This window comes from Heliangelus exortis, chromosome 17 (genome assembly GCF_036169615.1).
Source record: "Heliangelus exortis chromosome 17, bHelExo1.hap1, whole genome shotgun sequence".
Lineage (NCBI taxonomy): Eukaryota > Metazoa > Chordata > Aves > Apodiformes > Trochilidae > Heliangelus > Heliangelus exortis.
In genome coordinates this window covers 4,197,341-4,212,052 of record NC_092438.1, presented here as the reverse complement: position 1 = coordinate 4,212,052, position 14,712 = coordinate 4,197,341, and the positions used below count along the sequence as shown (strand labels likewise).

Genomic DNA, 14,712 nt, shown 5'->3' with positions numbered 1-14,712 from the left:
CTGGAATCGGAGAGGGCTGTAGTTAGCTAATTGCGTTCCTTTACCTCCTCGTAAAAATAGACTAAGTACAGTGATGATTCCACTGAACAGTGTGACAGTAAGCCTTGCATCCTTGTCCAGAAGGTAGGTTAGAAAGCCCCTTTATTTCTCAGCAAAGAAAAACAATCAATCCCAGCCCAAAACCGTCTTTTTTGTTTTAATATTTAATTCTTAAATCCTCCACCTCATCAACATCCCCTTTCAAGTCTCATCTGAAATCATATCATTCCTCCCTTGTGTCTACTTCTCTCTGCTATTATTTATTATTTAACACTTTGTGATGCAGTTTGTGCTGAAAATGCTGCACAAAAGGAAACTGTTTCATACTTATTATTTAAGGTTCAGTCCTGTCAGGCACTTAAGATTATGCAAGTTTCCCTGTTGATGTGACTGCTAAAAATCTGCTTAAATATTTCTGTGATCAGTGCTACATATGTGCAGAAATAATAGCATCAAAAATTATTTATTCTATGGGCTATCTGGCTATACTTAATCCTGGCTAACGATAGTGCGAATTTCTTGCTTCACTGAGTTCCTGGCATTTTCCTTAAGAATTCCCCTATAGCAAAAAGCCCCAAAGAATTTAGGCTAGAATCTAAGGTTTGTGGAATTCAGGTCTTTGCAATCAGAATCTGACCTTAAGTGGCATGTGAGTGAGATCCTGGAGCTGGGGAAAAATAGAAGTGCAATTAAAACTCCTTGAAAAAAAATGTTTCCTATGGCACCATAAGACTTTGGATGAGATCCACAGAACTCAGAACCCATGCGTTATGCTACCCTAATTAATTGTAAGTTACATTAGTTGTTATGCTCTCTGTGCCTGTTAGTCGTATTATCAGGAACTTTATTTAGCTGTAGCATGTTTCAGAATTCTAATAATGAACTAGAGTTGTTCTAGACTACAGCAAGAACCCTTTTTACTCGACCTGTGGCAGTGTGCTTTAATGGCTTTGTAGAATGTAGGTGTAAGAACACTGCCATGATCAAAATATAAAACTGTTAAGTGTAATAATAGAAACCAGAAAACTAGTTGAGAGAAATGGGTATTACACACAGTACTGAGGAACATCTTGGGACATTATATGATTTTATAAAGCTTTTATCAATTAAGTCAATAAATTTCTATTTTATTTCAGTTGTCTTTATCAATTTGAGAAACACAGAAGATTTACTGCTTTAGCACCACTTTTTCACCTTCTACTTTGAAGACTTGTCTTTCTGACATTAAGGTAAGTGATAATTATCTGCTTTTCTCCAGTTTTATCCCATAAGGAATGTATTTTGTCTCTGAAACAACTGAGAAGACAAATGTTTCAAATAGAACCCACAGAGTTGTCTTTAAACACGTATCCATTTAGTTGAATGAAATACTTGAGACACAGACCCTGAACAAAATTTTGTTCTTATTATATTTTCTTATAATTTCTCTTAGTGGTTCTCACTGGGACTTCCAGGCTTCCACATGTGGATCAATGGCAATGTTTGTTGCTAAACTTTAAGCTAGAAAATAGTCTTTTTTTTCCTGGTAGATCTTGCAGCAATGTATAGACAGTGGAATTTACATAAACACACATTCTTATTCTATATATGGATGTGTGCATTATGCATGTTCAATTCAGTGTTTAATTGTATATATTCTTAGAACTGATTCTTGCAGGGTTTTATGTAAATAAGAGAATTAAAAAAAATAAAGTTAGAAAAGAAAGTTCATGAATTAACCTGAATTGAGGTGGTGATGAATTTGTAGAATACAGAGCAATTAGAACCTAGAGACCAATTGCAATAATCATGTTCCAGATCCTGTATTTCATTTTTATTAATAATAACAACATTGATGCATCAGAGAATTACTACCTGCTACAGACCATAGTCCTTTGCAGAGCACTGAGTCAATGGAGCTGTCTAGCCAGTCAGTAATTCCTGGAAAATGCCATATAGCTCAATTATTATTATTAGCACACATTCCAGAACTGTGAAAATCTGTCAAAACCAGAACCTGTAAAGTCCTCATCTCAGATTGTATTGATGAGAAAGATATTTAGTGATAAGAAATACCACATGGAAACTGGAATGAAGCAGTCAGTGTCTGCTTCCATGATAGTTATTTCATACAGTGATGAGATGTTTGCATATATAGATACAAAATGTATGCAGCTGGAAAACAAAAGCAGTGATGATTCTACTACAGCAGGCCAACTGGCAGCATGTTTGCAATATCTAGTCTTTAAAAGTGCAGTTAAATGGTAGAAGATGTCTGATGTGGAGCAATCACACATCAGACATGAGACATGAAAAGCAATCTTGAGCTGAAGAAACAAAATGTGTCTAGCAAGGAGGCTACAAGCAACCCAAAGTTTATAGATACTGAAAACAGTGCCATGATTTACAAATATCGTAAACAACCCCGAATGAGACGACATAGAAGTTTGCTTTTAACACCTCTACATTCTTGAATCAGCACACATCAGACAGCCCCATCTGCTTCTCTGAAGTTTTGTCACTCCTCTATGAGGATTATGCTTTCCCGTTGGTATTGGGCTTCCTGGATGGTTAAAATACAATTGGCTCCAGACCTTTCTTTCAGTTACACAGCCAACACTTCAGGAGTCTTTGTTCTTTTACGTAATAACTGCAATGATTAGTATCATATTAGTGCAGCAATGTGTGAAATCCCAGCCTGCAGTGTGTTGACACTAAATATATTTTCCTTTTATAGTTATTGAGCACACATCTTTTTAAAGTAACCTTTCTCTTTCCATTAAAAAAAGATGCACATATGGACTGGAAAAGAATGAGCTTGTTCTTATAATTTTGTTACTTCATAGCAACTTTAACTAGAATATCTTACAAACATTGAGCATTTTTTAGTTACTGTCATCAAGTCTGAAAAGAATACACTTTAAGCATAGCAAAGGGATCACCCTCAGAACATCTTAATGATCCAGGAAGTGCTTCATGAATTAAAAAGTGTGAGATCCTAGTTCTCATGGCTTACTGTGGAGGAATTCACTGCAATTCTATGATGCAGAAATTACCTTAATCACCTAATATTTTTTCTCTTCAGTTTTCTTATAAAACCAAAACTGGAGTAATTGTATGGGTTTGGGGAAGGCAGTAACAGCACTCACACTTTGAGTGGACTTAATGAAGTCCTGAGAGTTGTTGTAGCTTCAGTTTAATTCAAAGGAAATTCAGAAAAAATCAGATAAATTTGGAAGACAAACAGTACTTGCAAATATACAAGAGCAAACACATGTATACTGCCACATGTCCTCCACATACAGCAGTGGAAAAAAAGTGCCAATATGCCTAAATTACCTTTCAGCAGTATAGCTGAAAAATTAGTTGTGCCCTCGGGTTTGCCTGTTGCACAGCTATTCCTCTGACTCTGAAAAAGGAAAACTGTCAGTCAGTTATTACTTTGGCCAAAAAATAATATTATTGTTACCATTTTGAATTGTAACAGTATTGCAAGTAACCATGAACAAGACCTATTCCTTCTTGTTACAAATTAGAATGCCATGGAATTTAGATCTGGACTGACTGGCCAGGTGCCTGAGGATTACTGCAACTGACAAAGCACTGCAAGCTCATGCCAACAGAATCTTTATGTCATGTTAACAAAAAAGAAAGGCTAGAGGATCAAAAAAAAAAAAAAAAACAAAAAAAAAAAAAAAAACAACAAAAACCACAGAAAAAAGGAACTGCTTTTGTATCCTACCAACTGAAAACTCAACCACCTTTGTTCTCATGAGTTCAACTTTTCAAGGCAGAGAGGAAGCTTTTCTAAACAGACCTGAAATAGAACTAAAAATTGGCAAGGTTAAAGTCAGTATAATAGGCTGTATACTGTGCCTGAGCACAGAGAAGCTATTCTTTGACATAGATGAGTACACATAGCAGACAAAATTTTCTGAGCCTCTGATGTTTGACTCTAGTATATGTTAGGACAAGTGTGGATCTGATGTAACCAATAGCACTTCTGAAAACTCAGTAACTGAGACTGAGGTAGACAAGTTTCAGTCTAGAATACACATTCTTCAGGCCTAGAACATGCATGGGAGGAAGACAGAACAAGAAGTCAAATTAGTGAGTCAGCTGTGGTGTGTCAGTTTTAGCACTATTAACCCTCAAGGGCTATAAAGTCAGCTGTAAACCTCAGAAGTTAAGAGCTTGCTCTTCACAGAAGAGATGTAAATTTGCTGTATTACTTAGCTATCATAAGATTTTAGCCACTGTATATTTTGCATGTCTTCCCAAATGTACTGTTAGGTAACCAAAATCAAAAATTCTTACTGAACATTAGACCTTTTCAGTCTGCTTGCCAGATAATAAGCTTTAATGATGTCTCTCCATATCATTGTCACAACATGCCCATCTGAGGCTTGATGCATTTTGTATCTTGCATATAGTAGTAATACATAGATGTAGGAACTTTCAGATTTATAAGAAGAAAATGTCTGTGACAGTTCCATTTTTATAGGATGTTAACTGTTAAAAGATACTCAGGATTTTAAAACAGTAGGTCACTAGGCAGGTGAAATAAGGGGGATGGAAAAAGTAAATATGGTCCAAGGTCTGTGATACTTGTTTGATTATATGACTCTGCAGTTTTCATGTGACTATCAGATTCATTTTTGGTATTACCAAATAACTCCTCGCTAAGGGAGTGAAATACGAATGCCAAATGTTAAATATCTGCCGGCCAACTTGGTATCTACTAAATTCAACAACTGTCTTTCCAGTGATTTAAAATGGAAACTGCACTGGGTGATTTTGTTCAAGTGATGCTGAATAATCACAGCTTACACTGAAATCACCAGCTGTCTGAGTGGTCAGTACTTCTGAAAACCAGGTCACATACTTGAAAGCCCAATAATGAGTTCAGAGACTAAATTTAGGCACATATGTTGGAAATTGTTGATGCGCACAAATATATATACAGGTTCCAGAACATGCTTTTAGGCAGATGGCAACAACTGTCCCTTCTTGACTCCACTTGACAGCCAGTGTAAGCAGCAGTACTAAAGCTGGCTCCCAAAGGGTTTGCTTATCTGTCCTCCAGCATGTTAGCCAGTGGGAAGAAATAATCTATCAACCAAGTATACTGACAGATGGGTCAAAAACCCACGATGATCTCAAAGTGGAAAAATAAATGCCATTTCTTTCTACAAAACATTCTGATGGTGGTAACAGGCCTCATCATTGATGTTTCTCAGTACACTGCAATTCTGTTATACCTAAATATATGGAATATGTATCTAGACCATCTAAGACTTCTGTTATACCTCCTTGAGTGAAAAGGCATCAATCCAGTTTTCTTGCTCTTTGCATCATGTCAATAGTAAACTGAAAAGTAAATCCTTAAAGAAAGTAATGTGTAGCAGAACATTTTCAATAATACTTGTATAAGTATTGTAAGTACTTATTATTTAATACTTATAAGTATTATTTTTCAATAATACTTTTATTTCAAAAATACTTTTCTAATAAAACCCTAGTGGTTTTGTAACATATATTTGCCTAGAGTTTTTTTATCATTGCAAAGGTGCAGTGATTTCACAGCTGTGTAAATACTAGGACAAGTAAAAGGACTTTAACTGTAATGTGACATGCACATTAGGGAGTCTTGAGAATTGGTGCAAGAAGATGCTGACAGCAGATTCTAGTGGTATCTTTTTTTCTGTAGTATTTACTTAGATCAGCAGATTATCTCTAACCTGCTACGTATAATCTAAATTTAATAACATATTTGAGATAACTGGTCCCTACCACACATATAGGAGATTATTGTAGAGTACAAAAAGAGTAAACACATTTTTAATGCAAAATGCTGGAACCTGAGAGTACAGTTTTCAGAATGGATTATTTGATCTGTATATTTATACAGGCAAATAACATTGGAATAAAATGCAAAGCTGCAAAATTAATACTTCTGTATAATATAGAAATTATATACATATACAGAGAGAGAGCAAGCACAGGAGCAGGAGCCACTTGTAACTGAATACTTGGTAAAAGGAAAACTCACAATTTTCTTGGGTGTGTGGAGAAAACAATCTCACATTCACTCCCACACACCTGACAGAAAGCTGGCCTCTTTAAAGTCAGTTTTGCAATTTATATATCCCTTGAAGTCTTAAATATGATTTTCCAGTTTAACAAACTCTCCCTGTGGATACAGTGATTTTTTTTCTTTCAAAAGAAAAAATAACAAAATTAAAAAGGGAAATGCATGTATTTCTACACAATCTAGAACAGTTGAAGTGAGCGTTGATAATATGATGAAGAAACAGATAATTTATACGGTTGAACAATAGGATTGCTTAACTAAATAAACAATGCAAGTATTTTGACACATAAAATGACCATAAAAGAGCAGATATCTCATAATATCCAATTATCTCACTTGTTTCTGTCATAATATTTAGCTCAAATTAAAAAAACACTTGCATAGCAATATCAGAACTAGATCCTCCATGCAAAGCCTGAACGTTGGTCTAGTTTTCAGTCTTTTCATCTCATTGCAAAGGATTTGTTCAGTATAAGGTCTGTTTGTTACCATTAATTACTTACTGACAGCTGTATGCAGAGGACAAAGTCATGACTCATTAGTGTCAACAGGAATATTACCACTAACTTCAATAGAGTGAAGATTCCACTTTAAGGAACAAGATTTAATAAGTTTATTCTCATCGAGATGTTCTTCATAGGACATAAAATTCCATTTGTTTCACTGTTTCTACCTTCCTGCCTACATCCATCCTAAGCAACTTTTCTGTGCCCTGACAGTGAAAGAGGATGAAGGCTGCTTCTTGCTGACTTTGTGACCTTTCACTACAGTTGCATTTCTCTGGGATAAGAAAAGCATCATCTCTATACCATGGACAGATAAAATTTTCTTGGCAGCTGGCATAAAGCTGTGGAGTTCATTCCCTGGTGATATTGGAACAAATACAAATTTCAGCTCCTTAAGAATAAAATGTAAAATCTCATCTTTTCACCTACCTATCCCACAATAATAAAAATGAGAATAATAAAGTCATCCCTCCTAGGACAAGAGGAGAAATGAGAGAGCCTTAACTGTGATTACTCTTAGAGCTCGTAAAGGTGTTCTGATACCATGGTGATTAACGTAGTATAATTGCCAAGATAGATGATGGGTCCAGCTGGCATTTCTCCCTCCTCCCCCACACATCATTGTGCTCACCACAACAAGTTTATGATTTTGTCCTAAAAATCTGTTGAGTCTTGTTGATCTTAATGAATTTACTTGCAGAAACTGCAAAATGCTCTCTTCGCTTTGATTTACTCTAGACTGTATAGGAGAGGTGCATGATTTTTTCAGAAATTACACCCATATGTTATGTTATCCTCTTGATAAAAAGCTCCACTAAAGCCCTACTGGATAAATAAATGAATAAGTTCTCTTTCCTGGCAAAAAATATTTTATATACTTACCTGTCTGCTCAGTCATCTTAGGCAAGTTATCCAGAATGGTATTATATTTGTTCAAGTGAGATTTATTGTTCAGAAACTCAAACGGAAAGTCATTTAAGTTAGCTTCTACCCTGCACTTTTTTCTGTTGAACAAGGATTTATACAAGGATGAGGGTTTGGGGTTTTTTTATTTAGAAGATGAGATAAATACTTGCTAGACTAGGCTATGTAAGAACTCAGAAATAAACGCAATTCTGTTTTCTTCACGAAAGCAAAAAGTGTGAAGAATCCCAGCATACTCAGTGATTCACAAAACCTTTCTCAAGATACTTACGCAAGGCTAAGTTTCAAATAGCAAGCACTGCCATTTTAAATTGCCGACTTCTTAACAGCAGCATTGGACAAGAGTCCTATTGCACCTTGTGTCTTTGCTGGAAGCATCATTTTAAGTCGAAATCTGGGTGAATATGGACAAGGTGGTGATCCTGAAGTAGAGCAAGGTATTCTCAGGAGTAAGGAAAGAAGTGCTGTTGCAGGAGAAGCAGATGCCAGACTCCAGGGTTTATAAATCTGGTATTCTGTCTATTAGCGGTTAAGCATAAAGCAGTTTTCATAGAGCAATTTATTTCCAATGGATTTTGGCTACTGGAATACCAGCCCATACCTGGATGCTTCCAAAACAATTACACTTCAAAAGCTGGATGAAATAGTAAGTAATGAGAGAATATTAGTAGCTGAAATTCTACTGGTTCTAAATGGGACCACAGCTACTTTCAGCCAAGGTGAATTTCACTGTTTATTTGGTTGAGTTGCAGAAATCTGATTAACCAGGGTTTATCCAAAAACATGTTAGTGCTAAAATATGAAAATCAAAGCTTTGAGACTACTAGCAAAGCCTTATGCTAGCTTTTGTCATCCAGTGAGTCCAATTAAACAAACCTGGCAGAAACCTTAAAAGCGAGTTTTCTCTGCTGGTTATTAGTAAAAAATTGATCAGTATTTTTATTCAGGGAGAGGATGCCTGTTTGCCCACTGAGGAGCTGAAGGGGAAAAACAGGGTGCAACACCAGAACTTCTGTCTTTGGAAGGCAAGAGTGAAAATTCTAGCACCACTCTGTATATGATTGCATTATTTATGGCTGGCAGCAGGGTAAAGGATGCTTCTTCATATCAAGGCTTCCCAGCCTGTTGTAGACAAGTTTCTCCATCCTCATTTACAGGAGATGCTCTTTAAGTACTTGTAGCATATCAAGCGCATAAGCTGACCATCTACACATCTCCCAGTGCCTTAAAATTCACAGTGGGAGGATCCCTACTACAGTTTAGTATCTCTGGCTTACAAAAGCTGCACTGGGAGAGGAATTTAGCCTTATACAGTCAGTTCAGTCCCCCCAAAATTCCCAAAAGGTGGCTTAGGGCAGACAAAAGTTAGGCAGTCTTTATGCTGACTCTCTGCACAGATTCCTCCTCCTTCTTGCTAGATAAATGAAAATACAATGACTTGTATAAAGAATCTGTTTATATGGCTCTACACTGCATATTTAACAATATTTAAACTTTGACTACAGCTTGCCTGAGAATAAATCTGGAAGTCAACCTTGTTTCTAGTTAAGTTTGACCTTTTCTTGAGCCAAGTGAGTTTTGGGGATTTCTAGAGAGACAAACAGAATAGTTGCTTTCCCATTAGCCTGTTCCACCAAGGAGTGTGATGATCTTTGGGAGAAGAATCTCCAATGCAGACTCAGATACATAAGCTCTCACTATACGACATATGGAGAGTTAGATCCCTCAGAAGGATGAACCTAAAAAGTTTGCATACTGAGTGGAAAACATGACATGAAGTACTGATCAGAGAGAGCTGTCACACCCAGTGCTCTCCTATGGGGGTTAAATACAGAAGATAGCAAGCAAGTGCCTCTTCCTGATCAGTTCAAGAACCTGGGCTCTGCATCCTACTACCATCTTCTCACCAAAGAAGAACTTGTCCTGGTTTCTTTGTGTTATTTTTATTTTGTTTACTACCAGAAACCTCAAATAAGAGATGAAGAAGCTACTTCAGATTAATATGAGGAACAACAGAAACAGAAAGAAGAGATTCTTTGGTGAACAGAATATCATCTCACAGTTGTCATGAAAAGCCTAAATATGAATTATTTCGACTTCGCTTTGCTCTTCAGAACTGAAGTGGTAGGACAAGTATGAGTAGTACTACACCAACACTAGATATACTCCACTGGCCCTCCAATCAGTGATTACATGTTCACATTCAAGGCTTTCAAGGTTTTCACTGGAGTATTATAATTCCTATGGCATCTGCAACTCAAAAAGTCACTGTATTCTCTGGACATATTTTGAGGTATGGAACTCATCATGAAATGGGAATAAGGAGACACTCCTTGAAAGTCTAAGCCTCAACAGTAAAAATCAAAACTTTGTACTGCATTTAAGCAGTTGAATGTGATGTAGCTTTTTTTCTGAAAAGATTTCTTCCATTCATACCAAGATCATAACATTTAAAATATTTATGCACGAGAGACCAATGCAAAACCACCCATCTTACTGTGAACTCACATGCACTATTTGATTAAAATTCAGTAATTTATATTTTCTTTATATTAAAGTTGACTGGTAAATACCAACACCAGTCAGCAATTTTTCCATCACTGCAAGAGCCTTAGCTGAGTTGTTAGTATACAAACAACAGCATCCTACACTCTACTAGGCATGATAAGCTCATATTTTCTTTTTTTTTCTTTTGATTCACGAGCCAAAAAACATAGGTATGCATCATGGTTTATTTGCGCACGTGACTCAAATGACAGCATATACAGTGCATATGCCATAGTATACAATGCATATGCCATAGGTTCAGTTATTAGGAAAGTTTATGTTTTCCACTTAATTTTATATTTCCTCCTAGGCACTTATTATATTCTTCCTAGCATGCTGAGCTCTTCTAATGTTTAGAAATATTGTGGAACTGCAAAAAGGCACAGTCAACTAATTTCTTCATCTAAATTATTAAACATTTTAAACAGTCCTTCCATACCTTATGTTCAGCTATAGATATATTATTAATAGTAGCTTATATTATACTGTGTGCTGCAAGAGAATGTTAGGCACATAATTTTTGGAACCTGGGGAGGAGAGTGTTTCCTGACACTATGCATTTATCTACCCAGTGACAAAGTTTACCTTGGCCTAAATCAAACGTGTTTTGCACTGTAATAATTACACTGCAGGAATGTTGTGCTTTTTTTATGAAAAAATCAGCACAGTTAATTATTTAAAAAATTGTTATCGTTGATGAATCCATCCCACTGTGACCAACAAAAGCATTAATTGTGCTTCACTATTATTAGGATGTTCCTGTTTTATCATTCATTCCACTAGTTTAGTCTACAAAGTAAGACCACTGCAGAAGTTCAAGACTGCAGGTTTGTAGCCAGACTGTCTGTTTTCAGATGCCATCCCTGCTGTCAATATGCCATGATTAAATGTGGTTCATTACATTTCTGCTTATTACAGACTAATGGTCTCTGGTCTCTCCCCTTCTTTGGGCTGCCTTTATGTAATTGTCCTGACTCCTGAGCAATAGCACCCAATGATTCCACCATGCTTGCTGAACAAGCCTGACTATGCTTCATGGTAGCAGGCATAGTTTTATCTAATTTTAAAGTTAGAATGTCTGAAACAAAACTGGATAGAGCAGATCATTCTGCAGGGTCATTGGGTAAATTTTCCATGGAGCAAATTTGCTAAGCATTGAATTTAGCACTCTTCTCATTCTTAGACTGCTATTGAACAGAACATACAGTTTCTACACATTCTTTACTGCATATGTCTGCAAGCATCAAAATGGTTCCAAGTAACCTGGTCAAGAGGCACTGTAGTTATTTTCTTTATTTTGCCTGCTGTACAAGGGACATATATCTTTATTGTGATTGTCTTTCAGCAAATACAGGAATATATTGCTAAACAAAGCACTATTTCCACCAATACAACTTCAGTTCTCCGTTGTTTTAAAAATAGAAGAAATTCAAAGAATGGGAAAGCTGCTTTGATATAATCAATTAATGTCTGCTTTTTTATATTCAGACACTGGGCTCTGTTTGGTAACAGTGACTTGGAAAATGAGGATTAAAAAATTAAACCACCACCACTATGGGAATACACACAGTATTTGCTGTCACTGACTATGTTGTTATGAATAAGTACCACTGGAAGAAATCTGAAAAAAAATAATCCCAAACACAGTGAAGGAGAAGAGTAGTTGAACTAAAGGGCTGCTACAAAACAGGTAGATTCCTTTTGCCTTGTAGGGCAGGCATGCAGTCTTATCCTCATCTATTATTAATTTTGAAGGTAGAAGCTTTGTGGTACATTTTATGTCTTCACTCATAAATCAGCCTCTGTGTGCCTCTACCTGTGTCCAAGGCCTGTAAAACACCTACAGATCCTTGGATTAGGAACTTGAGACAAGTGGAAAATGTAATTTATTGCTGAGATAATATTGAAATTGAAAAATGGATCCTTCTGGTTATCTAATACTATCATTAATGGAAAAGGAAAGGTCCTTGAAATTCTGAGAAACAAAAGTGCTAGACACAGCTGAAAGAGAGTCCCCACTGAAACGTAAAAAAATTAAGTAGTATTTAATTTTCAAATCATATTTCCTACAAATTAAACTAAGAGGTGTGTAATAGCGATAATTACCTATTCAGCATCCTTCATCAGTCTCTGAACTCATTTTCTTCAGTCATTACTTGAGTGAAAAAAAAAAAACTTAAATGGGTCATTTATGCTTAAATTAATCTGTGGTTTTCCCAGAGTACCTTCATTGTTCATCTCCAGCTTTAATTACTGAAAAACAATTTGTTTTATAGAATTCTGTGGCAAAATAGATGCATCCTTCAGAGTCATCCTATCTCGGGAAGTTCAGTGATTGCTGTATTTGGGACATTACAGACAGCAAATTTAGTTTTAAGATTTATTTTACATGCAAAAGCTGGCACACAACAGGAGTGAATATTAACATGTAGAATTCTATGAAGCTTTTCAGGGACATAAAGAATTCTCTAAGGCAGCAAAGATTCTCTTAACTGCAGATGCAATAATTTGGTAAGGCTGTATTTTGAGGGAAGAGTAGTGGTAGTCTGGGACCTGTGAAGGCAAATCCAAAAGAGGGCTTACTGCCCTGATTGATGTTTCCACTTACACAGAGGACAGTTCTGTAATGACAAACCTCATTCTGTAGCAGAAGCTACAGCTTTGCAAAGTTGTACAACAGTAGTTCCACTTTCACAGTTGGTTGGGGGTTTTTTTTGTAATTACTAAGACTAATTTTTTCACAGAGTAATCTGATGTCATAGTTTCTTTATGTCCAGTTTGTTACACCCTCTCAGAATGCTGATGTATATGTGCTTCTCAAAAATATATTTGGTAAACAAATGAGCTGCAAAGAACCTGCCTGTTAAAATTGAAATGACCAAAAAATATTCCCTTCTTTTGACAGACTAGGAATGTTCTTTAATCCAGAAAGGAAGAAAAAGGAAGTATCATTTTTATTTCAAAAACCCCAAATTCTTTGCATGTCACCTGCAATGCAAAAATTCATTTTTCCAGTCTTCTGCTATTAGCAAGGAAACAAAGGGATTTGCCCAATACATTTGCAGTGCATTTTGAGTTAGCAATGTAAAACAAGAATATCCTTCTTTTGTGCCTAGTTGAAAAAACACCGAAGTACTCTGATTGTTTATTGAATTTTAATACTTGAAACATTACTGCTGCTTTGATATTTTGGCAGAAATAGTAACTGTAGTTGATGATCATCTGGGGTTTTAGTTTTTCTAACAAAATATCATTTATCAGCAAAGAAGGAGAGAGGAATCTGAGAGTCATTCATACAGATGTATAAACTAAATACTGCTTCTTCTGCCAGATTGCTAGATTTATATATATGAAATAGTTCATTTAAATCTAGTTATATGTCTAATTCCCTTCCATTTGTGGCCAGACAAGTCTTGATGAGCAGCAGGAATCACAGATCTTAGATAACAGGTAAATGCAGTCCCATTCTGACTGGAGTAATTCTGGGTATGCAGCTACACAGAACCTAGCAGAGAACAATTAAGTCAGAAAGTTCTTTGATAGGTCAGGATGAGGTGACAGTTGCAAATTCTCAGTGTGATTTTGGAAGCAGATACTTGTTTTCACCTAGCTCTAGCTCAGCTGGACTCCTATGTATTTTTTTCTATGTCTAGCAGTTTCAGTACAAACTCATGACCCAAACTTCCATGGCTTTTCAGGAGTAGAAACCAAGTGTGTCAAAAATTGGCACCACATCAAAGCATTACTTCTAGTCTATCTCCCCCATTTGTTGGAACCATTACTTGTTGTGACTTTTGACTGTTCTGGCAGCCTGGGTCTGTTACTCAGTGAAAGATGCAAATATTCCGTGCACCTGAAAATGAAATCTAAAGATAGGGAAATCCAAAATCAGAGGCACCCTGAATAAAGTAGAACTCCTGAATATTTGGCTGCACACAAACTGAACAAGACATCTTACAAAAAAGACCAGTAGGTCTAGGTAGAACCTGTATCTGTATCAGAAGTGGGAATTCAGTGTGCAAAACAAATTGAGTTAAGCAGTGTGTTTATCTTATTACAACTTTTATATCTCTCATAGTTACAGTGATTCAAGGAATATATTATGGGATTCTTGAACAAATGGAGCCTGCCCACACTAAATGAGTCAGAGAAAAATCAATTACATTGTGGATTTTTAACTGTGGAAATAATCAATGTCATCATTGCTCCCTTCCTAGCAACAAAATATTGGTCCTGGCCATCCAGTCTTAAGTTGCTTTGTGCAAAACCATTTTATAATATTTTTTATATTGTTTTGTGGTGCCTTGGAAAATGGGAAGCCAGTTGGTATGAAGGCAAAAATATTAATGGGACCCTTTATTAAAAGTGATAAGCACTCCTTAGTGTAGCAATTCACTTAGGTTGTAGAGACGGTCAAAGAAGCAGACATTAAGTTTTATCATATTCTGTAAAGTTTTAGACTCCGATTGCTCAATTTATTTATACTGGCATAGTCATTTATACTGCCATTGGTCTTACTCTCACCAAAGGAATTGGGGGTTGAAGATGAAGTGGGGTATTATGAGGTACTGCAGTAAGTTTTCAAAACTTACTAATTTTTATCCATTAGATGCTCTGGGGAGA

General features: G+C 36.1%; 1 protein-coding gene across 2 annotated transcripts in view; it reads left to right on the top strand.

Moving 5' to 3' along the window:
• CPPED1 (calcineurin like phosphoesterase domain containing 1) overlaps window positions 1-14,712 on the top strand; it is a 54,491-nt gene that overhangs the window by 885 nt on the left and 38,894 nt on the right. For both annotated transcript variants that reach the window (XM_071760700.1, XM_071760701.1), the window contains one exon: window positions 1,176-1,268. The gene's annotated coding sequence lies outside the window, so the exon portion shown is untranslated. Of the gene's footprint in view, window positions 1-1,175; window positions 1,269-14,712 lie in introns of those variants that run through there.